Raw genomic sequence first — 25,745 nt, 5'->3', positions numbered from 1 at the left:
GAGAGTCTTCTCCAAAGGCCAATGAAAACATGCACACTGAGCTAACAGAGACATTTACAGGCAGAGGATTCCAGCTTCCTTTCTGAAAATGCCACCAAGGCAGTCTAGCTAATTAGGTCTTAGTAAGTGACACCAACTCACCAGAATGGCCCACCTGCCTGTAGCTTTGTGTGTGTGCCCCAAGCTTGTTTTCTATTTGTTTGGTTTTTGTTTTTGTTCTTCTGGCTATAAATAAAAAGGGCTATTTCTAATATTTTAAAGGCTCTCTCTGAGATCTGGCCTGTAAATTCACAGTAATTTCAGGAAAATGGGAATGCAATACTTAAGCTCGGCAAAGAATAAATTTATTAATTCTGGGCTATTCATTCCTCTCCCACTTCTGTTATCTTCCCTGAGGAGAAACAGAGAAAAATGATTATGTCCAAGGCCACCCTGAAATTCAGTGACAATTCCAGGAATGAAACTCAGATGTTTCTTGCAACGTTGTCTCTGATCCAGCCTGGGAGTAGGCATAATTTTCCTAGTATTTCCCAAAGAAATGTCCTTGTGAAGGTCTAGTTCAACCTTTGTTTGTGTTTCTGAAAATAATGTAAATTGATGGAGATAGGGATTATGGACATGAGACACTAGAGTAACACAGACTCAAAGACTAGCAGGTCTTTCTATGAATAAGAATGGTGTTGACTTCAACCGAGGTGCTTTAAACTAAGGAAGACCACATGTGCTGAATATTAATCCCTGGAAAATTCAGTGAGTATTAATGCAGCTTATATTATTACAAGTACTCAGAACATAGATGTTTCTGTGTCCCTCATATTTTCTTCCACCAAAATACTAGTAGAAAACGATATCACTGCAAATCAAGGCCTTTATCTATTCCCCCAAAATAAATTAATAAACACATATATATACATATATTCCAGGTAAAGCATACTAGAGAATTGTCATGCAATACAATAGAGCAGAGGGAATGGGCCATAGAGGCAGATACACCTAAATGCCAATTCCAGTTTCATTTGTTATTAGCTCTTCAGTGTCCTAGACGATTCTCAGCTTAATTTCCTCATCTGTAGACCTGGGACTCATATAGTTATTCAGAGCTCTTTCAATTCCAAAAATCAAAAACTTAACCCATGCTTTCTTAAGCAAATAAACAAATAAATAAATAAAATACAAGTAAAAATTAAATAAATGTATTGACTATGTAATTGAAAAACCTAAGATCCTTTAGCTTCTGACACACTTGGATTCAGATGTTCCATACTGTCAAGAAGTAATCTTTCCCATATGCCTTCTTTCTTCTGAAATGGCCTAATTTTCAAGTATGCTTTCCCATCATTATGGCCCTTAGAACTCAAGATAATATTATCATAGCCCAAGGCCAAGGCAATGAAGACTTCTCAGGTACGGAACCTCATTTACTCTGGTCAGTTACAGATCCACAGTGTAGGTATCACTGGCAGAAATCCCCAGATATATTAGAGTGCTATTACATGGGTCAAGGTAACTGGCTTCTGGAGAGGCCAAAACAACATCACCTACAATGCATCTCAGAGTTGTAAAAACAAGCAAACAAACAAAACTTATCCCAGTGCCTCTAATTTCCATTAAGATAATAGTATGTTAATTTTTATGAGTGGGCAAATCTTTGACATGCAGGAAATATTGGCCAGTATAGATTCCACCTAGAACACACAATACAGTTAGTAGTGGCATCTCCATGATCTACAGAATATTCTGCCAAAATGAGGTAAAGCTATAAGGTAAGATTTTCCCTGAACTGAAAGAGACAGAGGATTTAGCTAAGCAGGGAAGAATGGAGATGTCATTTAAGGGAAGTAATGAAACAAGTTAATGACTATATATTTTCATATAAGAATGAGTATTGTGGGTAAGATGCACATTCAAAGCAATAGAAAATGGCATATCGTGAAGTAGATTTGTAAATATTAGTAGGAAGAATCTGTATACTTCCAGCAAAAATAAAATCTATGGAATTAAGTCTTTAAAATGTCATTAGCAAGGAAAGTTTTTTTAAAGTACTCATTCAATGTACTTTTTGACAAGACACTCCTTAAGCTGGTCTGCTTTCAATGAGGTGGCCTGTGTATAAACATAAATCTGAAAAACTAAGTTCAGACCTCTTCATTAGAAGACACAATTAGCTCACTCCAGTAAAGATTAAGATTTATTGGTTTATGCATGTTAATAAAGCCTGGCTGCAACGAGAACAAAAAGTAGTTTAGAATGAGAAAATTGCATTAATATACATGATGTGGGTTCTAACTGGGGCCAAAATGAAAACTATTTCCTGGATTTCAGATAGAGGTCTGTCCAACAACAACCTTATTTTGAGCATTTTGAAGGTAGACTTCAAATAATAATGAAAAGCAAGACAGACACATTTAACCAAGTATGAAAAGAGGTTTTTATTTAAAAAAAAAATACATTGGGAGTGCCAACCATAAGTAATTTTTGCAAGCAATACTAAGCCAGACTACCATCCTTCCGGTAATGCACCTACATCAGGCACCAAGAATATTTATTTCTGGCTATGATGAATTCAGATGAGTTATTCCATTCTCCAAAAGATGTCTACAGAAGGCTCTCCTGGCTGCCAAAAGCAGTATTCTCTCAAAATAGAAATCCCTCCTCAGTTCGACTTAGCAAGTCTGTTATGATAATCTCAGGGAATTTACCAGTCTGGGGAGATTTATTTCATGGAACTGAAGTGTTTCCAAGGTTTGAAGATACTCATTCCATATTTCGGGAAATGAGCATGTGATATATTTTGCATGTTGTCTTAATAAAAGAAGCATTTCTCTTCCTACAGCGTGCCGTGAGCTGGTGATTAAAAGCTGTTGCGTGTTCACAATCAAGAAGTAAAAACAGCATTAAAATAAGTGAACATAATAAATTAAAATCTTGAGAAAATGAGGGCATTTTAAGGCCATGACAGCAAAACATTAGGTTCCAAAACAAAAACTTTAATGACTTATCCAATTCTTCTTCATTAGTATAAAGTTGTTTCTCTCTTTTTTTTTTTTTAAAGATTTTATTTATTTATTCATTATAGACACACAGAGAGAAAGAGAGGCAGAGACACAAGCAGGCTCCATGCAGGGAGCCTGATGAGGGACTCGATCCCAGGTCTCCAGGATCATGCCCTAGGCCAAAGGCAGGTGCTAAACCACTGAGCCACCCAGGGATCCCCTTATAAAGTTGTTATAATGTCTGAAGAAAGTCTGCACCAACTATCCATTGAATGGTATGATGGCCACCAACCATCTCTACTGCTTTGGATCCTGGACCTTTGTGTTTGTGGTCTAAAGGACCCTTCCTCAACTCCCCAAAATAGAGTTAATGAGGTGAGTAAACAGACTGAGAATTTTGATTACAGTAAGAGAGTGCACAGCTGTCTGGATGTCTGATTAGCTGTAGAAGATCAAATGGGCCTTGTGGTAAGGCTCATAGGAGAGACACAGAGCCTCATCTTCAGAAGATGGGTAAGGCTTCTGTGAATAGGGAAAATGTAAGCCATGGCTGAAGGAGGAGAAAGCTCTCCAGGTAAATAAGGCCTTGATGGGGGGACCGGTATGTGCAATGACTAGCAGACAGTGAGAGCATGGCTCTTTAGGAAATTGGTAAGTGTTCAATAGAGTAAAAGAACAGTGTATACTGGGGGAAGTGGGAATAAGAGAGGAGGTTAGAAACGTAGGGCAGAAACAAGATCATGCAGGCACCTGGGTGGCTCAGTGGTTGAGCATCTGCCTTTGCCTTAGGGCATGATCCTAGAGTCCTGGGATTGAGTCCAACATCGGGCTCCCTGCAGCGACCCTGCTTCTCCCTCTGCCTATGTCTCTGCCTTTCTCTCTGTGTCTCTCATGAATAAATAAATAAAATCTTTAAATAAAAAAAGAAACAAGACCTTGCAAAATCTTGTAGGCCATGACTAGGATCTGTATTTTATTCTGATTTATTCTATAAATCATCAGAAAATCCTACCATCTCAACATATAAAGCATATCTAGAATCAGACCACATTTAAAAAAATATCTTCATCCCCATCAGGTCCAAGCCACCAACAACTCCTGCCTATCACAGTAGTCTCCTAACTGACCTTCCTACTTTGTTTTGCTCTCTTTAGGCTCTCCTCCAGATTCTCTTGCACCATGATCCTGCTCTCCAGAGCACATATCATCTGACCTATTATATGCTGAGTTAGGTGTTCCTTGTCTATCTTCACCACTGGAAGGGCAGGAATAAATTGGTTTTATTCACTGCTATAATACTGGCTTTCAGAAGAGTGCCTAGTACAAAGTACATGCTCAATTAAGTTTTGATCATGGAGGACTGGCTTGTGCTTCCTATATTCAAAACTCCTTCAGTGGCTTACAATTTCACTTTGATGAAAAGTTCAATAAAATCTTAAAAAAAAAAAAAAAAAAAAGAAGGAAGGGGCCTGGGTGGCTCAGTCAATTAAGCATCTGATGACTTTGGCTCAGGTCATGATCTCAGGGTCTTGGGATCAAGCCCCACATTGGGCTCCATGCTCAGCAGGCAGTCTACTTGTACCTCTGCCCCTTCCCCCTCACTCCTATTCTCCCTCTCTCAAATAAATAAATAAAATCCTTAAAAAAGAAAAGAAGAGAAAAGTTATACTCCTTACTATGGCTCCCAGAGCCCTAACAGGATCCGGTCTTCCAGCTTCCTGTCTACTTTCATCTCCTACCACGTTCCCACTTGCTCCCTTTGCTAGAGACAGACTGGTCTTTCCATTCCTGGTCATGGCAAGCCTGCTTTACCCACAGGGCTTTGCATTTGCTATTCTCCCTGCCTCAAACATTTTTCCTTCACACAGCTATATAATTTGATCCTACACTTCCTTCAAAAATGTTGAAATGTCCAGGCCTGCCCAGAGAGGGCTTTTCTCTACCATTCTCATACAACAGTAGCCTCTTCCTGACACCTTGGGCACTCTCTTCTCTCTTACCTGGCTTTATTTTTTTTTCATAGTAATGGAAAAGTACCATTTATCATAATTCATATTTCTGTGTGTTACCTGTCCAATCCTATAAGATTAATTCTATGAAAGCAGTAGATTTATCTGGGTCAGGATCATTCCTTGGCCCTTAGAACTATGCCTAATTCATGTTAAGTACCTGCATTAGTGAGGAGCTAACTGGGCATCAGAAACTATGCCAGTTTGATGAAAGGGAATTTAACATTAAGAAGTAACTACTACTAGAAAGTTAACTCGGTACCTGAAACGATACAAAGAAAATTCTCAAGTAACAACTGCAGTGAGCAACCTCTCAGGCTGAGGGAGCAAAGGAGATACTAGAATTAATAAATCCTGGAGACCTAGAGAGGGTCCTTGCAGAGTTGAAATTCTGGGCTCTGTGGAGGGAGATCTCCATGGCTGGTATCTCTGAGCTTTGAGAAGCAATATGGTGATGTTGCAGGATTCATCAGCCTTTAGTGCCCACAGCTCTTAGTCACACCATTTCGAAGAAAGAGGAAGTAGACCAGATGAACAGTGGTGGGCAGCAAAACAAAGTTTATTGAGTGATAGCATAAAACTCCTGGAGAAGAGGTGCACCCGAGAGCGTTGCCCTTGGAATTTCTAAGCTTACGGGGTTTTATGAGCAGAAATATCTTAAGCAATCAGGATGTGCTGAGTCATTCCAATCAGGGCTTTGGTCACATATCTGTCAACCTATTAGGTTAATGTCTACATGCTGATGGTCTTTTTTGCTGACATTTGAGGGCTCATGTCTTAACTGCCCCTTGCCTGTAATAGTGATAAATGCTCTGTGATTGTCTTATTTTAGGTCATTTTGCAGAAGTCATTTCTGCAAAGGCTACAAAACGGAATGCTAGTGTGGTCCTATCTAAGCTGCAGAACAGGATGTCAGTTGCATTTTATCTTAGCTGTCCTGACTCCAAATTGTCTTGTTGCAGACCCAGGCCCTGTCTGCCTAAATGTCCAACCAACTCCTAATAGTGGGCTTGGCACCCAGATCATCAAAAAGAGACTATGACAGGATGGGGCTGGCACAATGGTAAGTGGGATGAAATGGGCTTTACTCACACTGGAAGAACTAACTGCACATTGGATCCAGTGCTTACTATGGGAAAAAACAACTGCTAGGGGATGAAGTATTACTTGGGTGATATGCTGGGAACAGAAAGCTTAAAGGTTGTTGGTCAACAGGAAGCTGGGAGGAAGAATATCCCTTCTCTTCAAGCCTGGTGGTCTCCCACTGTAGGCCCCTATTGGTAGAACCCAACATGAAGCCAGCCTAACATGGAGCCACATGAGGCCTGCATAGCCCCAGCCAATACCACAAAGCTGAGTGTAAAGGGTCAGTGTGGAGCTGAGAAACAATAACTTATTGGAATAGTACTCAATAAATTTCTGCTGAAAGAAGTTATAAATATTTGAATTTCTTAAAAAATCATTTAAATTGCTTAAAAAATGAAACATACTTCTGAATACAATAAATAACAATAAAAAGTTATCCAAAAAACACAGAAGCAATTGAGGCTTATCAAGAGGCTAGGGTCAAGTAAAATAGTCAATTCCTATCAAAGTGAATAATATTCTGTTTCCTGGAAGCTGAAGCAAAAATGGAAATATGCCATGCATTAAATTTAACTCTAATAGTGGAGAGTAGCAGAGAGGTCTAGAGATAAAGTTAATTTTTCTTTTTTTTTCCTGAGCAGAGGTTTAATGCTTTCAAGCATGTGTATTTGTCTAAAACTCCACAGTTCAGAACCAGGAAATATGAAATAAAAAGATTTAATCTTACTTAACTTTTATCTCACAGAAGTATGTGTGTGTATATATATGACCAGCTGTTGGCCTCATCTATAAAAGAACATCAACACATAAACTAGCAAATATCTCATTTTAAGAACTAGATATCCTCAGGAGCCATTAGAATGAATTAGGAGCAAAATGCATGCCTGAATAAGAGAATAGATCCATTTGTGGATCCACAGTGACTGAATCCCTACAAAAGACATAATAAATTGACTTGTTGCCTGAGGGCACTTAAAATTGAATGTGTACCAAATACAGTGATTTTTGTTTTGTTTTGTTTTGCAGAATTTTATGCTGAGTTTTTCCTTATGGAAGTCAGATGCTAATGGACTCACACTGCTTCTTAAATTCACTCTTAGAGAATACAAAAAGGTTATCAGCATAAAGAAGGAAACTGCATTTCTCTTTGTTGCATCAGGAGAAGGCAAAGTCAATTCATTTCATACTTGCGCTATGTTGATAAAGTTTAAAAAATAAGTGCTGAACTTAGTCCTGTTTGACATCACTTAAGACCATATTGCATTTCATCTATCTCTGCCTATTCTAATTTTGGCAAATATGTTAAATGAAAGAGGCAGTAATAATTGAGGTGACTGTCTGGAATGCATGAGTTGGTCCATAGACAACTGTTGTCCATAGAATCAGAGGTGGATGATGGAGCAGCGGTGAAGTTTATACATGACCTTGAGATGTTCTTAAACCTGAGGCATATCAGTACAAGCCCATTAAAAGCAATGGTTTTATTTTCAATTTCAAAAACATAGATTATAAAGACAATCTCAAGAAAATAAGCCAAGCCAGATTCAAAGAAAATATTTGCATAGGATATATCTGATACAGGACTGTTATCCAAAATATACATAGAAGTCTTAAAAACCAATAATAAGAAAACAAAGACTGATTAAGAAATGGCCAACTCTGGAAAATAGTATGGAGGTTCCTCAAAAAATTAAAAATAGAATTATCCTATGACTCAGCAATTGCACTACTAGGTATTTATCCAAAGGATGCAAACATAGTGATTTGAAAGGACACATGCACCCCAATGTTTATAGCAGCAATGTCCACAATAGTCAAACTATGGAAAGAATGCAGATGTCCATCAACAGATGAATGGATAAAGAAGATGTGGTATATATACTCAATGGAATATTACTCAGCCATCAAAGAGTAAATTCTTGCCATTTGCAATGACATGGATGGAACTAGAGGATATTATGCTAAGTGAAATAACTCAGAAAAAGACAAATACCACATGATTTAACTCATATGTGGAATTTAAGAAACAAGACAGATGAACATAAGGGAAGGAAAAATAAAATAAGATAAAAACAGAGAGGGAGGCAAACCATAAGAGATGCTTAACTCTAGAAAACAAATTAAGGGTTGCTTGATGGGGTACTTGAGTGATGGGCATTAAGGAGGGCACTTGATGTCATGAGCACTGGGTGTTATATGCAACTGATGAATCACTATATTATACTTCTGAAATTAATAATATAGTATACATTAATTAAATTGAATTTAAACTTAAAAAGAAATTTTTAAGAGGCCAAAGATACAAGCAGACACCTAACCAAAGAAGATGACAAATAGGTACATGAAAAGATGTTCCACATTATATATCATCAGAGAAAAGTAAGGTAAAACTATGATGAGATACCACTATATCCCTATTAGAATGGCCAAATTCCAAAACTGACAACACTAAATGGTGATGGGACAGAGGAGCAACAGGAACTCTTATTCATTGCTGGCAGGAGTGGAAAATGGTACAATCACCCTAGGGGATGCTTTGGCAACGTCTTACAACTTCTTAAACATCCTCACACACCTGGGTGGCTCAGTTGAGCATCTGACTCTTGATTTCAGCTGGTCATGATCATAATCTCCTGGGATTGAGCCCAGGGTTAACCTCTCCACCCAGTGGGGAGTTTGCTTGTCTCCCTCTCCCTCTGCTTGCTGTGTTTCTTTCTCCCTCAAATAAATAAATCTTAAAAAAAAAAAAAAAAAAAAGAAACAAAAAACATCCTCTTACCATCTGACCTAATAATCATGCTTCTTGGTATTTACCCAAATGAATCAAAAACTTATGTCCACACAAACCTACACATTGATAATTACAGTAGTTTTATTCATAATTGCTGAAATTTGGTAAACTTTGAACACAAACAAGATTTCCTTCAATAGGAGATAAACTGTGGTATATCCAAGACAGTGGAATATGACTCACTGCTAAAATTAAATGAGTGATAAAGCCAAGCAAAGAAATTGAGGAAACTGAACTGCCTAAAACTAAGTGAAGGAAGATTATAACAAATATAACACTCTGGATGTTGATAACGGGAGGAGATACGGCAACTCTGTACTTTCTGCTCAATTTTGCTGTGAACTTAAAATCACTCAAAAATAAAGCTTATTAATTTAAAAAAAGCATAAGGTGATTGTGTTACATTGAAACTAATATTTTACCCTAGATTGCTTTTGTCCTTTCTTATTTAAGGGAAAAAAGGAATGGCTCTATGTTTATATTCTTTGCCTTTAGAATGTCTATCTTATAACTCTTACTCTATTTTCTATCATTTCCCTCATGTTCTGTCTCCTACCACTTCTGCTAACAGCATATGTTAAGTAAGGAAAAAGGAGGTAGCAATCAAAAGTTTTATTTGAAATGTGACAGAGATTATTTAAATTGGTACCTGGAGACTGACTAGTTAGAACTCTTCAAGAGATTCTGATCATGTCAGCCTTGCTAATCTCTCTTCTCATTACAAATCAATTCAAAATTCCATTAATCCTTTGGCCTGAGTATGATGAGAGCTTTCCAGAAGTCTCTGTCAGAAACACTTCCTACTTCATGGCACTTCTGGCTCACCATTCAGTCTGCTTTTCCTCAGATGGTCTGATCACAAGGCACAATAGGACAGACGGTAAGTGGGTCAGAGAGAGTCTATCACAAACAGGACTATATTGTTAATGGTAAGAACAGCTACCTACTAGGAATCACCAAGCACGTATCAGACACCATCTAGGTGTTCAAATGCAAGCATTGTGTCCTTTAGAGTGAAGGAAACCAAGGCTCAGAGAGGGAAGGTACATAACTCACAAAAGGCCACAAGGCTGGACTGATTTCTGGATGCCCTGTTTTCAAGTGTCAGAAACAGGACTCCAATTCATTTAGGCAAAAAATGATAAAGTATGACTTTACAAATTCCAAATAAGTTTAAACAAGCAGACTGAATGAGGGTCACAGATATAGCAGGGCCTTAGGAATGTTTAGAACCAGCACCTTGAAGTTTGCAGTCTTTTTTGGTATCTCTTCTTCTTGGCCTTCTCCACACATACCTTTGATTCCCTCTCATGGCTGACAAGTTTTCTCCCTTTGGCAGGAAACTGTGCTACCAACAGCTCCAAAGAGTTATATCTTAAAATATCTGGCCCTGCAGTGATACTAACTTTCTTTGCACTTATCAATTCAAAAACTCCTGGCAAAAAATATTGTTTATCCTGCCTCCCCTACTGGGCTAATGAACTCTCTCCATTCCTGAAGACACCATATGGATGATGAGAAATGGGAGCAGAATTGGGAGGAAAATCCAGGAATTAGAGAAGACCCTCAAAAGACAAACTCAGTGATGTTTACTACACACAAACACACACACACAAACCATGATATAGGGCCTGCAAGTATTATTCTCACCATGTAGATGAGGAAAATAAAAGCTAAGTGATGAGAATAAATTAAAATTTAACTGTCTCACCCAACATAACCCAATAAATAAGTTGATGGAACTGTACTCAGGCCTCTCTATATTCACTGTGTTTTCATCTATATCTGCTTCCAAACCTATGAAGAAAAACTAGCTTGGAGAAAGCTGTTGTTAAAAGGGTCCTACACAGCATCTCACAAGACTAGCTAATGCCGGTAAAACTTGAAGTCCACAGATTGGATGAAAGCCCAATTTAACTGGCATTTATCTTCTTAAGAAAATTAGAGATACAACAAATTAATAAAGAAAAATAGCAATGATATTGATTGATTATTACCTTCATGCAATAAAATTTGCTTCTTTATTACAGCAAATACAACTCTGAAAAGTAAGTAAAATTATCACCATTTTTTATAAAGGAAATTGAGACTAAGAGGAGTGGAGATTTTACCTAACACCGCGGTTGATATTCAAACCTATATCCAATGAGCTTCAAAGTTTTGTGCTTTCCAAACATCTACTTCCAAAGAGAAGAAGGTAAAACAGGATGTATAAAGGTTTTCCCAAGTAAAAATGATATAAAGTACAGTAGCACCTATATTTGTTATGATCTCAACTAGATGAGTGATCCCTAGAGGCAAAGAGTACAATGGTCACCCATGGTCTCAGCAGAGCTGAGAATTTTGGCAACTGAGAGTGAGGTCTTTAATCCTATATAGAGACTCTAAATCTAAACTAACACCAGAGATAGTTTAAAAAGACAGGGTCCTCCACCTGAAGAGCTTATATTGTCATTAGGATAATAGACCATAATTTTATATAAAACAGATAAACAGATAACTTATGTTATTAATATTCACTATGAAGAAGTTAAAATAAGAAAGTGACAGTGAGTGAATGTGGATGCTTGGGCTACCTAGTGTTATCAGAGAAGATCTCTCTTAGGAGGAGATGTGTGTATTTAGTCCTGAATTATAAGACAAAGGCAACTGTGAAGAAATCTGGGTGGAGTTGGAGGTTAGGCATGGGAAAAAGACATGGGGAAGATCGTTCCAAAGAAAAAGAAAATCAAGTACAAAGATCCTGGGAAGGGAACAAGCTTAACTTGCTCACAGGGCAGAAAGAAAAAAAAAAAGGAGAGTTGAGCAAGATCTGGATCCCCTAGGGCTTGACAGGAGCTTAACATATGCTAAAGCCAGGAGCTTGACATTTTTAATGGGAAGTCATTAGATAGTTTTAACAGAGAAGTGACTTAATCTGCCTTGTTTTTTAGAATGATGACTCTGAAGAAGGATCTGTGTGAGAGAAGGGCACATCACTGTGTGAAAGCAGGAGTTCATTGAGGCTGGAGGTCATTGTATAGCAGAAATGTTGGAGGCTTGAGCTCAAGTTTTAGCAGTAAGATTTGTGAGTAGTAGCTAGATTCAGGATACATTCTGGAGAAAAAACCTGCAAGGCTGTGTCCAGAGTGCAAAGAAAATAAAGTAATAAAAATCCCCCAATCCTAGAATTTTGACTTGTTGAATTTTTTAGGCTAAGAAAGAAGTAGGGTCAATGAGGTGAAAGTTTGAATGAGATCAGAGAATGTTTGTAGTGGGAATACTACAGGAAGTAAAGTAAAAATGTAGGAGGTGAGCAGAAGATGGTCAGAGGAGGGGAGGTTTGGAATTGAAAATCTGGGAAGTGATGATTACCATCAGTGATGACAAGATGGCTGAACTGGAATGGAAAACAAGACAACTGGAGCTAAAGAGGTCAAGGATCTGGGAGACCAGGGTGTAGGATGAACCATCCACATCCTGGCTTCTGTACTTATTGGCTATTGGCTGGTAACCTTGGGCAGGCTACTTCACACATTCATATGCCTCTGTTTCTTAATTAAAAAAAAAAAAAAAAAAAAGAGGGCAAGAGTATACACTATTTCACAGAGCTGTTGTGAAATCTAAGTTCACATATATAAAGTACTTTCTATAGTACCTAGCATATAGTAAGCATCTGGTAGGTATTAGCAGTAAGTACTATCTGCATTTGTATTACATATTTATTGCTTTATTTTTCAAAGGTGGTGAAGGTTCTGAAGATAGATATTAAATATTTACTGCATGGTAGGCACTGTTCTAAACACTTCTTTAGAAACAAACAAACAAAAAAAATCATTTAATTTTCACAATGCCCTTACAAGGGAAGTACTATTTTTACACACATTTCATAGTATAAGAGACAGAGAACAAGTAAGCTAGGCTTTGAATCAAGCCAATCTGATTTCAGATTCTCTGCCCTTCACCACCATTCTATGTGGTGATTTACAGAGGCATAGATGAGGCCAGGAAGTGAGGACACAATCTGGTGATAGATGTGACAGCCACAAGGCAGGGTCATGGGTAATGAAGTCAATGACATGCATTCAAAGAATCTGGGGTTTTGAAAGAGGAAAGAGGAGAGACAGGCTAGAAGTGACAGCGGGGAACAAGGCTTACAAGACACAGAAGCATTTCAAGCATTTCCGACCAAAAGTACATCATGAAAAAACAACTTCAAATTTGGGCAACCAGTGGGCTTGGCAGTTCCTTAGGGTTCTGTCCTTGTCATTGTATTTTTATCCCAGGGAGAGGAAGTTCTTGTGAAGTCCTTGTCCTCTATGCCAGCCTCGTTAAGAATCATACTCAGTTTAGAAGTAAGGTTATCTTAACCTGGTAAGACGATACTGAAGTAAATTTTATTTGGGGGGGTGGATGGGCAGAGGGAGTAGGATTAGTTCTCAGACCAATACCCATGTGTAAGTAGTTTTTTAAAAATAGAGGAAAACTCAAATTTAGAAACTCTTATGCTTTGTGAGATACTTCAAAAAATGTAACTAGATGCGCATTTTCAAATTCAATTTTCCATGACAAGCCGTAAATCACTAAATTGAAAACTTTTCAAAATCAGTCAGTATAGATAAGGGATCAGCAAAGAACCGCCTATGGGCCAAATCTAGTCCACCATCTGTGTTTGTATGGCTTGAGGGCTAAGAACACCTATTACATGTTTAAATGGTAAGAAAAAAAAATCAAAAGACAATATTTAGTGATATTCAAAAATTATATAAAACTCAAATTCTAAATGGAATAATTAAAATCTCATTACACTTCATCATTAATGAAGTATAATAAATATTTGCAAAATATTTTGATGATGGGGACATCAAACCCAATTAAATGAAATTTATCCCCTCCAAAAGAATTACATTCTTATTCCATTACAAAAAAAAAAAGTACTCATGGATCATTATATTTTTAATTTCATCATCAAAATATAGTGGAAATTTGGTTTCCCTCATGTTACATTAGCACCTACATAATATTCTGTTTTGTCTCTTAGCCTAAAAAGTTTATAAGTTTTGTTATAGAAAAACTTTGCCGGCAGCCCCGGTGGCGCAGCGGTTAGCGCTGCCTTCAGCCCGGGGTGTGATCCTGGAGACCCGGGATCGAGTTCCTTGTCGGGCTCCCTGTATGGAGCCTGCTTCTCTCTCTGCCTGTGTCTCGGCCTCTCTTTCGCTCTCTCTGAATGAATGAATGAATGAATGAATGAATAAATAAATAAATAAATAAATAAATAAATAAATATCTTTTAAGAAAAAGAAAAACTTTGCTGACTTTTGATAATACATAAGGGATAGACAAAGTTTAAATTACTATAGGTATCATAACATAAATATTATAATATGATATGTAGACATCTGTCTGTAAATGTAGCCATTTGATTATATATCCCTTTGGCCAGAAGACATTTATTGAACCAGAAACTATCTTGGTTGCTGAGGATATAAATTTAAAATATGTGATCTTTGTTCTCAAGAAAGTCATAGTCTTATTATTTTATTGTTGTGGTAATTCTGGTAAAATTTAAGAAGAACAGAGGATTTCTATAAATATCTCTTTCAAATGAATATGCCCTCCTCTCTCTCCCACTCAATTTCCAGCTTTTATTGGTTATTGAATCTTATATTTCTATGTAACTGTTAAGTGATTCACTGTTTTTCAATTTAGGATGGAAAATGGGAGTTAACAAATGTGACCCCTCTCCTATACCTGTAACTCCACTGGAATGTCTTGTGATCTCTCCCTCCTGTGCTTAACCCCTCTTAATGTCATTTAATTTGTTGGGGTCCTAGCATACCACTTGAATAAAGTCATCCAAGGTATGTGTCTCTGCCAAGTGGAACTAAGCATTGTTTATTATTGTTGCAACTGCATTGCTCACACACAGAATCAAGACCCAAAGCCATTTCCATATTTTTCAGTAGCTAACTCTTACCCTTTTCTTTCTAAATTGCCTCTGACATCAATAGCCCTACAGGATTTCAATGTGGGTTTAAGGAACTGAGCAACCAATGAATATGGGGCATTCTTGTAGCATGCAATCACAACTTGTGCTTGGCTTTCATAACAAAATCTTGTCCAAAACCATCTCAAAGAAGCCAAAACCAATCCAAAACCACTTCCTAGGTCCACATTGCATAACAAGTGGATATGTTCTTTCCCACCACATGATGAAGGGCACTAGGTAGCTAGATGCCTAATCATGTGAATGGTGAAAGTATTTGTCTATTAGGTTTAGGCTACAAAAATTGTAAGATTTCTGGTTCCATGCTGCTTATTAAACACTTTTCTATTCACATCCATTTGCTATTCCTTCTATGACTCCTGAGAAGAGTTTATTGCTCTCTCTCCCCTCACATCCTAACAAAACTCTGTGGGACTGGGAGAATGGGGAGTTTAAGGCTTTCACTTAATACTCATTGATCAAGAAACAGAGGAAAAAGAGAGTGAATATTTAAGAGCTGCACTGATAGAAACAAAGGAACCAGGGACATGGAGCTTTTTAACATCAAAATATTTTCCTCATTTCCCAAGTATCTGGCTTCCCTAATCTCTATCAATAAATACTGTTGAGCTCATGTGTCTGAGAAATAGCAAGGATTTGGGAATGCTTACTTGGTTCAATAATCACATCTCTCCCAAACATCTTCTGTGGTAGCAGTAGAGATTCTCTGAATTCTAAGTCCATGGGAAAGTAACCTCCATTCTTCTCCTTTTAGATTACAAATACACAGAACAGGGAGGTCTCCATGCTGACACCAGTGCACTTAGCATAGAGGGGGAGGGTTTGGCCAATGTGGGAATGGCAAAGGATAAAAGAATGAATTAAAAGCTAAGGAGGACAGAAATCAAGAGCTTTTTTAAAATCAAGAGCTTTTTTAAAAGTGTGCAGGGAAGGCAGGATCACATGTAAACACAAGGACCAGTGGTCCAAAGCACGCAAAGTGATAAGTAGGTCCATCACCTTTTCCACCCTACCATCCAAGCAAAAGAACATTTCTTCAATTGATTTGTTATGGTCTCTAAACACACCAGCATTATCAAAAATTTTAAGGGTATAAAAAAGAGATATGTATTTTAACTTCATGAAACCACTCTGATGCCATTTTGGTAAGAAAGTAATTTCTGAGGTTGGGTTAAGCCTCATCTACACCAACTACCATCAAATCAAGAGTCTTAAAACAACTCTACTTTGTGCATCCCACATCTCTGAGAAGACACCATCATGCCCTAGCCTTCATCAAAATCCTAAAAAAATCTTTATCTCCCCCAAACAATGGCATAAGAAATCATCAAAGTTGCAATTTCTATTTCCTACATATCTCTCAAATCTGCCCTTCCTTTGTATCCGCACTGCTACTACTTCAACATAGTTCACCTTATTTCTCATCTGGATTTCTGCTATAAACTAGGATCCTATTCGCTGACTCTCCTCGGAGACCTTTCTAATTTGCAGATCTGATCTTGTCACCTAGCATAATTTGCCTGTGGGTCTCCCACAGCCTTTAGGATAAAGTTTACTCTCATCTCCATCTTTACAGTATACTTGCTTAGTGACCTTTACAGAACAGTGACATGTTCTGCCATCGTGACATTTTCTCCAATGTTTTATGCTGTCTCATGCCTTTATATCTTTGTTGTAATGGTGGATACTCTTTCCTATATGTCTCATGAAACTGTGTCCTCCATAAGCATAGGGACCATGTATTCTTCATTATTACAGCCATGACATTTGACATAGTGTCTGGCACATGGTAGAATGAGACAAAAGACTGGTAACTTTTAAATCAAGTTGACAATTCCAAAAGGAAGGAGTGTTTGCTGGCTTAGTGCAGATATCACACCGATGAGGGTATAGTTATCTGACAGTCATAAGAAAATATAAGAGTCTTGAAAATTTGGGTCAAGGGGAGTAGGACAGAGTGACTGATAAGCACCAGAGGGGGAAAAAAAGTACTTAAAAACAAACTGTCTACTGCATAATTTTGCAGAGAGCTGGCCCTGATGTGCGGGGTGGTTCAAAAGGAAATTACTGCCCGACATAGGCGTAAAGAATACCAATTATTTTCCTCTTAAGTAGGGCCAGACCAACTCAACAGAAAACCAGAGAGGATGGGCACAGCATTCCTGGAAGTAGTTGATGACTCTGATGCCATCAGCTGGGTTGCCCAAGGAGACATGATCCAGGAGCCACCCAGCTGATGGCTGGTATACCACAGATGAGCATGCTTCTTGGAAAAGACCTGTGGCAATTAGGAATTCAAGCTTAGCCCCAACTTTTCAGATGAAGCCTTCTAATTTTCCTTTTCCCTCCCCTCAGCTTCTTCCAGGAAACCTGCTCTGTCCTCTGCTGCGGTTGGGAAAGATCAAATATGCTTTTTACCGAAAGGCAGGGCTTTCCTCTCCTCCCTGCTCCTTCATGCGAACCCACATGCTCACACAGGGACACTTCTGGGGATCTGGCATGAAGCCACCCCCACTTTGTGCCTATGATCCTTTATGTAGAACGAGAGGACACAAGGTCAAGGTGGAAGGCCAGATCTGCTAGTCTAAGACAATTAACGATGATAGACTAATGTGATCATGAAAGACAGTTTGAATAGAATTTTTTCTGAGATACATTTTGACCCCAGACAGTTTTTGGATACTTCTGTTCCATGCCTTCATAATTTCACTCATGCTAACTAATTTTAACCAAAACTGCTATCAGGAGAACTAGGTAAAATAAGGAAAAATTTTTTTTTTAAAAAAAGCATGGCCTATCTACAAATTAAAATACAATTTGGCTGGTATAATAGGAGAAAGAAATTTGACACTGTCTTGATACCAAATCTTTTAGTTCCATATTCCAATAAAATTTCCAAACTTGCCCAGGCATTCTCCACCTACTACCCATGGACACAGAGAATACCTTCTAGCAGGTTTCTTCTATATATCTGCTTCCTCCATTCTGTGCAATACTGATAACTCTCTCACCATAGAATCATTCCCCTTCCACTTCTGTCCCTCTTGTCACCGGAGCTTCTGGAAGACAGGAATTTATACCAGGTACTCAACGGATCACCATTAGGTCACTCTTTCCTTCTAAACACCCCTTCCTGTGTGTCACTGCGGGACTGTAAGCTCATCATGGGCAGGGATCATGGCTATTTCAGTGCATAGAAGTCAATGAATGTGTAAGTACGAGTTGCTTGTCTAATTCGGCCAAAACAGTGATCGGTCACAAGCTGCCATGTGCAAAGTTTGCATGCAAAAACACTGTTGCTCTTTACTGAAACCTTCATTTTTCCCCATTAAGTTAAATACTGCAGATGGAAGGACTGAACTGTCTCTTGGTATCAGCCCATGAGAGGGATATGAAGGTGCAGGTGTTACTAGCACTTAACAGGATTTTGAACTTGAAGCATCATGTGGTGGTGATGATGGTTTAGGTTATTTCTCATTCAAAAGACTCATATAGGAAAGACTCTGTGGAAAAATATCCACAGAGTTTAATCAGTGACCCCTATGAGGCTAGAAAAGCTGGGTAGTCCTGGTAGTGGAGGAACCATGAGGTCACAACAGAACAGTCATGAAGGGAAAAGTGCTGTATTTTATAAATCACAGGGTTCTTGACCCAAGGAACAACTCAGTTTCTTTGACAATCCCACAGTATTTTTAGTCATTGAGCTGGTTAGTTCCTTGTCTGAATAATATTCCTCTTTTGTTTACTCTACTCTTGATTCTTCCTTCCTTCCTTTCTTCCTGCCGTGAAATGGTATGTTTACTGTGTATTGCTAAATCACTACTATATTTATTTGTGCTTTTATTGCCAAGACACTCATAACCCCTTTTTTTTTTTTGGCCCAATCTGAAAGGACAAACCATAATTTAAAAAGAAGGAAAGAAATGAAGGAAAGAAAGAAAGAAAAAAAGAAAGAAAAGAAAAGAAAAGGAAAGAAAAAAGAAAGAAAGAAAGAAAGAAAGAAAGAAAGAAAGAAAGAAAGAAAGAAAGAAAAGAAAGAGAAAAAAGAAAGAAAGGTGAAAAGAGAAGAGAAAAAAAGAAAAGCAAAGAAGAAAAGAAAAGAAAAAAGAAATCTGGCTTTTACATTAACAGAAATGTTTTATTTTCTACCTCATTCTGAGCACTTTTATGGTATCTGTATCACTAAGCATTTAACACATATCTGTTTACACTCACTTCATTGATAGCTAGATACTTGTTATTATCCTCAGTTGTATTTATGGAGAAATAAGCATTGAAAAACTTTCCCAACATTATCTTCTAATATATGTAAAGACAGAATTTGAACCCAAGTTAATAGGACTCCAAACTTTAACTTGTACTGTTAATCTTCTATGACTTTGAAGTGTGTCTTCATTACATGTAGCTCCCTCTAATTCAGACAATGTTCATCAGTTTCAAAAACATCCCTTGCCTAAGAGAACTGGGTATCATGCAAGACCACAGAAATCATAGATTTCCCCATCCTACTGATGATATAATGAAAACCTAAAGAATTTAAATGACTCCCATAAGATGTCAAAGCTACTTCACGCCATCTCTTATCAAAATTAGATTTTCCTATCTTCCTGTTGGGTCTCTTATTCCTGTTACAACACTAATTTCTTGTGCCCTTTATATCTTTACCATGATTCTTCTGAAGAGCAGTATTTCTTTTTCCTCACTTAAGAAGCTTTGTTTTTGGCAAAGGAGAATGAAACATCTCAGAGGGTTCTGTTCAAATATATCATTTGAAGCTATTATGCACAGACTAGATACATTAAACCTTTTGGATGCTTAAGACATCTTGGTTATGAAAGATGATTATGTAAATGAAGATGTTAATTCACACTTTCTCACTTTATAAATTACCCATAGGAATTCACTTGGCCGGTGGATGAGACTAAACACAAGTCAGGCCAATGCTAGGCCAACTTCAAATTAGGCATATTTGTTTTGGATGACTTCCTATGTCCCTTCTACCTTCCCTCAGACCTCCTAGCATTCATCTTCTGCCCTCCTTATCTGTCACCCACTCTTTGGCTGCCCAAGCACATCCTGTGCCAACTTCTTTCTTTTTCACCTCCATTACCCTCTTTCTTCCTTTCTCCAACAGCTCTCCTTCCCTAAGCTGGATGATTTCCCTCAAGGTTTTGAGGAACTCTATTCTTTGTTCCTATGCTTTCTCTTGCCCTTTTTTCTACATTCTGAGAGCACTTGTGACCTTCCAATTCCTCCTTCAACCCACTCCCTGCAGAAGAATTCCACCAGAATGGGGCATTTGCTGTAGTCCTGGGACCTTTCACATGATTTCTTTTCCATGATGACTATCTGATCAACACTAAGCTGTCTGAATACCATTCCTTTATGTCCTGCTCTTTCAAGCGGCTAATGAAATTAACTACTAATGTTATTATTATTAGTTAATAATTAATAACACTAATAATTTATTAATAGCAATGCTCTTATTAACAGTTATTATTTTCATTAAATAAATGTTGGTTAAATAAAATCAGTATCTCTGCCAATGTGTCAACTTCCTTTTATGTTACCTCACATAGTAAGCAATTCAAAAGCATAGGTAAGAAGCAGAAGACCTTCTAGGAGTTAACTACATTTAAAGACCGGTAGCAATACTGATATCTTTTTTTTAACTTCTTTTTTATTTATTTTTAAAATTTTTATTTTAAGTAGGCCTCACACTTAATGTGGCTCTTGAACTCACAACCCTGAGATTAAGAGCTGCTTGCTCTTCTGACTAAGCTAGCCAGGTGTCCCCTTTTTTTTTAACGATTTTCTTTTATTATTCAGTAAGCTCTATACCCAATGGGGGGGCTTAAACTCACAACCCCAGGATCAGAAGTTGCATCCTCTACCCACTGAACATGACACACACTCCTATACTTTCTCTAATCACATTATAAAGACAAATCACTGCCAGCATCCTTTAACTCTAAAGTTAAGATTATTCATCCAAGTCTTGTTAATTTCCATTTCATTCCTCATTGTGTCTATTACATTTATTCCCAAATAGATGGTTTATAATTTCCAGAAACAGTAGTAAAAGCTTTATTTTTCCTTTCCTTTACAGGGTTTGTTTTTTTTAATGAAAAAGTAATGTAAGCTTGTTCTGATAATCAACTCCAAAAATCCAGAGGGATAGAAGGAAACCATTAACAATTTCATTCTACCTCATTTCTACTCAACTCTCAAGTACCACTGTTAAGAGTTTGGTATGAATCCTTCAGTCCCTTTCTCTATGATTTGAAAAATTATATTCAAAATAAATACATATGTTCACACAAAGATATAAACACATATAAATAAAATGTTTTATTTATGTTCCAAATATGGGATCATCTTATGCATATGGATTCTTTGCTTGCTTTTATTCTTTTTTTTTTTTTTAAGATTTTATTTATTTATTCAGGAGATATACAGAGAGAGAGGAAGCAACATAGGCAGAGGAAGAAGTAGGCTCCCTGCAGGGAGCCCGATGTGGGACTTGATCCCAGGACCCTGGACCATGCCCTGAGCCTAAGGCTGATGCTCAACCGCTGAGCCACCCAAGTGCCTCGCTTGCTTTTATTCTTAATAATATATCATGGACATCCCTTTGATCTTTATATTATGGAGTACTATAATTTAGTCAACTTTCTCCCATTGATAAGATACACAGGCTGTTTCTAGTTATATTGCCACTACAAATAATAATGCAAGAAATATCACTGACTATAGTTTTGCATTTACCAGCTATTTTTATCTGTAGGATATATTTCCCAAAATGGGATTGCCTGGGTCAAAGAATATGTACGTTATTTTTCTGGAAAAGATTGGTTAGAGCAATTCACACTTCCATGAACAATGTCTAAGAGTGTCTGTTCCTTAGCAGATTTATAATGTGATAAAGTTTTTTTGATAAAAATATGTGAGTTACAAACAAACAACCGGTCTATGTGGGCTTGTCTAAAATAGCAAGACATGTGGTGCCTGGGTGGCTCAGTCGGTTAAGCGTCTGACTTCAGCTCAGGTCATGATCTTGGGGTCCTGGGATCAAGCCCCAATTCAGGCTCCCTACTCAGTGGGGAGTCTGCTTGTCCTTTTTGCTCTGTCCCTCTCCACCCCAACTCATGCTCTCTCTCTCTCCCAAATAAATAAATTAAATTAAAAACAAAATAAAATAGAAGACTTCTAAAATGAGGGGTCTAAGGCAGAAGGAAAAGAGCCATCTTTCAAGATATATCCTAACATTTTATAGAGGTTAAAGCTTATTTAAAAATAATAACAGGAGCACCTGGCTGGCTCAGTTGGTAGAACATGCACCTCTTGATCTCAGGGTCCTGAGTTCAAGCTCCACATTGGGTGTGGAGCCTACTTAAAAAAAAAAATAGCACCAACAATCCTTTTTGGAGTGTGAAGGTAGAGGTGGCCACTTTAGAAAGCAAGAATGTAGTTTTCAGGAAGAAGTGGAAAGAGGCAGGATGGTGTTGTCGCCAGGAAAGCCTCAAGCAAATTGCTCTGATTTGATGTATATAGATGAATAATTTGGCCAGTTCCTCATTTTTCCCATTCACTGCCAAGCTGTGCAGCCAATTATTCCCTGAAGTGGGTCAGAGTAGACATAGGAAACAGTAGAGTGAGTGTGTGTCTAATGGCAGTGTCATTTCCATTGGTAGCTAACAGTAGCCAACAGTGATTGAGGGTTTACAACAAGCCAGGTGCTCTTCTAAGTGCTAAATTCAATTCCTTTGATATCACTACCCACTGTATCACAAACACTCACAAACTTCTTAGCATGTCCAGTCCATCCAAACGACATAAATGCCTCAATGGTATGGACTGTTGGAAATCATGCTTAAGCCTGGCCCATACTGCCTGCATCCTGACTTCCTGGCCCTATTCTCTTTTCAATCCCCTGCAATCCTCTGTCTCCTGCCCACATCGCTCCACAGAAACTGCTAAGGTAAAAATCACTGGGTGCCTTCCATGTGGCCAAATTCAGCAAGCATCATTTTCTGTTTTCTCCTTTTTGACATGTGATTTTTGTATGCCTTTGTGAACACAATTCTCATCTCTTGCCATGCATGATAACCCTCTTTCCTGGTTTCCTCCTCATATCATTGTCTTAGCCCAATCTCAGTCATGGACTTCTTTTTCTCCATCATTCCCCTCAAAGATTCTAAACTTGCATCTTTTCCCCTTCCCTGGAAAATCCTACCCCCATATCCATGGAATCAGATAAAATTTATTTGCTGCTGATACATGAAGCTAAATCCCCTCACTTCTGAGAACCATATCCTTATATTCAACTACCTAACAAGGGCAACAGATACACTTATCCATGATTAAAATAAAACTCACCTTTTTTTCTTTAAACAAGCCCGTTCTTCCTCCATATTCTCTGCATATCATGACTATCCAGCTAATACTCACTTTAAAATTTAGGGATGTCATCCTAACATCTCATTCTCTCTCAGCCCCCTAAGAACGGTAGCAAGCATTTACTGAATTTTGATGTGGGGCCATGTTCCTTTGATCCATTTCATTGAATAGTGCCCCACAAAATAGCTAGTATAATCCCAACTCCACAGATTATAGAACTTAATATCAGAGATATTACACAACTTGACGAACATCTTAAGGATAGTGGAAGGCAGTGATGGGATTTAAATTAAAAGATGTGAAAAGGTTCAACTACATTAAGTGACTTCTCACCCAAGTTCCAGTCCTGATTATAATTATAAAGCTGTGATGGTTAATTGTATATACCAGCTTGACTGGGGCATGGGGTACCCAGATATTTGGTTAAACATTCTAGATATGTCAGTGGGAGTGTGTCTGGATGAGATTAACATTTGAATAAGTAGACTGAATAGAGCAGATTGTTCTCCCCAATGTATTGGTGTACCTCCAATCTATTAGAGATCTGAATAGAACAAAAGGTAGGGTAAGGGTAAATATGCTCTCTCTGACTGTTTTCAAACTAGGACATGGGTCTTTTGCATGCAAATTGGAATTTACACAATGAGTTCTCCTGGATTTCAGGCCTCCAGACCCAGACTGGAATAATACCACCAGCTCTCCTAGGTCTCCAGCTTTTACATATTAGACCATGGCACTTCTCACCCTCCATAATTACGTGGGCCAATTCCTTATATTAAATAGGATAATATATACCCATATGCCACAGGTTCTGCTTCTCTGGAGAGCTCCTACTAATACTACAGCCAACTTAGAGAGAATTACTATATTTGAAGCACTGGATACTAAGAACTTTTCAGAAATTATCTCATTTAATCCATATAACAACCTTTTGAGGTAGGTACTATTATCCCATTTTACCAATAAAGAAACCAAGATTCAGAGGATTTCAAAAACTTATTCTGTATGAATGGCCCAACTAGCATGCTGCAAAAAAGTACTGTCAGGATACCAGGACTCAAAAACCAAATACTTAGCTTCTATGTTTTTATTCTCCATCACTACTACTCCCCTCCTCCAGATCTTCTTTATTTCACCTTAAGCTGTACATCTCCTCCCTTTCTATTCCCTTGAACCCACTACATTCCATACATAGCTGTATTATTAGCACATATGACATTATTTCCCTATTGTTACTTGTCAGGGGCTTTGTAAAGGTAGATAGTTCATCTTATTCATCTCTATCTCCATGTGAACATCAATACATTTTAGATAAATGGACAGACAGTTGCATATCCTTCCTCATCACCAGGATAGCTTATTCATGAACAAATCTCTAAGGTTTCATCCCAGTCACCCATGGTCAGAGAGATGGATCAATGAAAAATGAAAAAGCAAATCAATAGAGTGAAATCATCACAGGCAGCTCAGTAATTCTATCATTTCTCATCTGACTCCCTCTACAAGTTCTCAGATAGTAACTTCACAATTAACACAAAAAGGTAGTCAAATGGAACATAAGTTTGTGTTGATTTTGAACACAATAAGGAACTGCAACTGATTATGGACAGGGAAAGGATCTATTTCTTTATCCTATAATCACACCCAAACCCACATCTTAGCATTAAGTCTAAAAGAACTATTCCCTGTCATTAGGACTTGAACCATGAGGTCATATAGTGTGTATACACAGGATAGTGTTATGTGGTTTTATAAGCGATTTTTTTTCCACAGCTTTTTAAAGATGTCAACTTCCTATGAATTAACATGATTGTGGGAACTTAAAGAAGTTTTCAGGTTTCAGAAGGAAATGGTCAATGTCCACCCAAACACCCAAATGTGTAACCACAAAAATTGATTCCTTTGAAAAGGACATTTTTTCCTCTTCCCACAGACATGTCAGCTGAGCAACTCTGCACATGGTGAGTCTAGAGAACCAGTGGAAAAAGGAAACAAATCATGGGCTTCTTCCCAACATGCCAGGAAAGAGAGTGGCAAAACTTTCAGAACATTAGACTTTGGTAAGACAATGGCCTATTTATAAATCTCAATTCATTCTTGAAGAATCACTAGGTTCTATGCCTCTTGATATTGATGAAGGCTAGTTGGAAGGAAGGCAGGCAGGGACAAACCCCACCCCCCCTCCTTAAGAGGAAACTCACCCTTAAAGGATTTACAGGGACCCCTCCACCCTTTTCCCACATAAAGGTAGATGACAAAAACCTGAAGGTATGACAGGTGCATGGAGGGTTAACCAGATTAAAACAGCCCTCCAACAAGCCCATAAAACCCCCTAGACTTAGACACTTGGGTGGCAACCCTCTTGGATCCCCTCCCTTTTTGGGAGCTTAGTACCATCTACTCAATAAACTTTGCTTTGCTGCCCACCACTCTGTGTGGTCTACCTCTTCATTCTTCGAAGTGACGTGACCAAGAACTAC

General features: G+C 38.0%; 2 long non-coding RNA genes across 6 annotated transcripts in view; both read right to left on the bottom strand.

Moving 5' to 3' along the window:
- LOC118354188 (uncharacterized) overlaps positions 1–25,745 on the bottom strand; it is a 285,418-nt gene that overhangs the window by 146,349 nt on the left and 113,324 nt on the right. The window lies entirely within an intron of this gene.
- Positions 1–25,745, bottom strand: part of LOC112662455 (uncharacterized) — a 109,535-nt gene that overhangs the window by 30,077 nt on the left and 53,713 nt on the right. The gene's annotated exons all lie outside the window — the stretch shown is intronic.

Source organism: Canis lupus, chromosome 13 (genome assembly GCF_003254725.2).
Source record: "Canis lupus dingo isolate Sandy chromosome 13, ASM325472v2, whole genome shotgun sequence".
NCBI lineage: Eukaryota > Metazoa > Chordata > Mammalia > Carnivora > Canidae > Canis > Canis lupus.
Note: the sequence above shows the minus strand (reverse complement) of the source record. Positions and strands in the feature narration are given on the sequence as shown.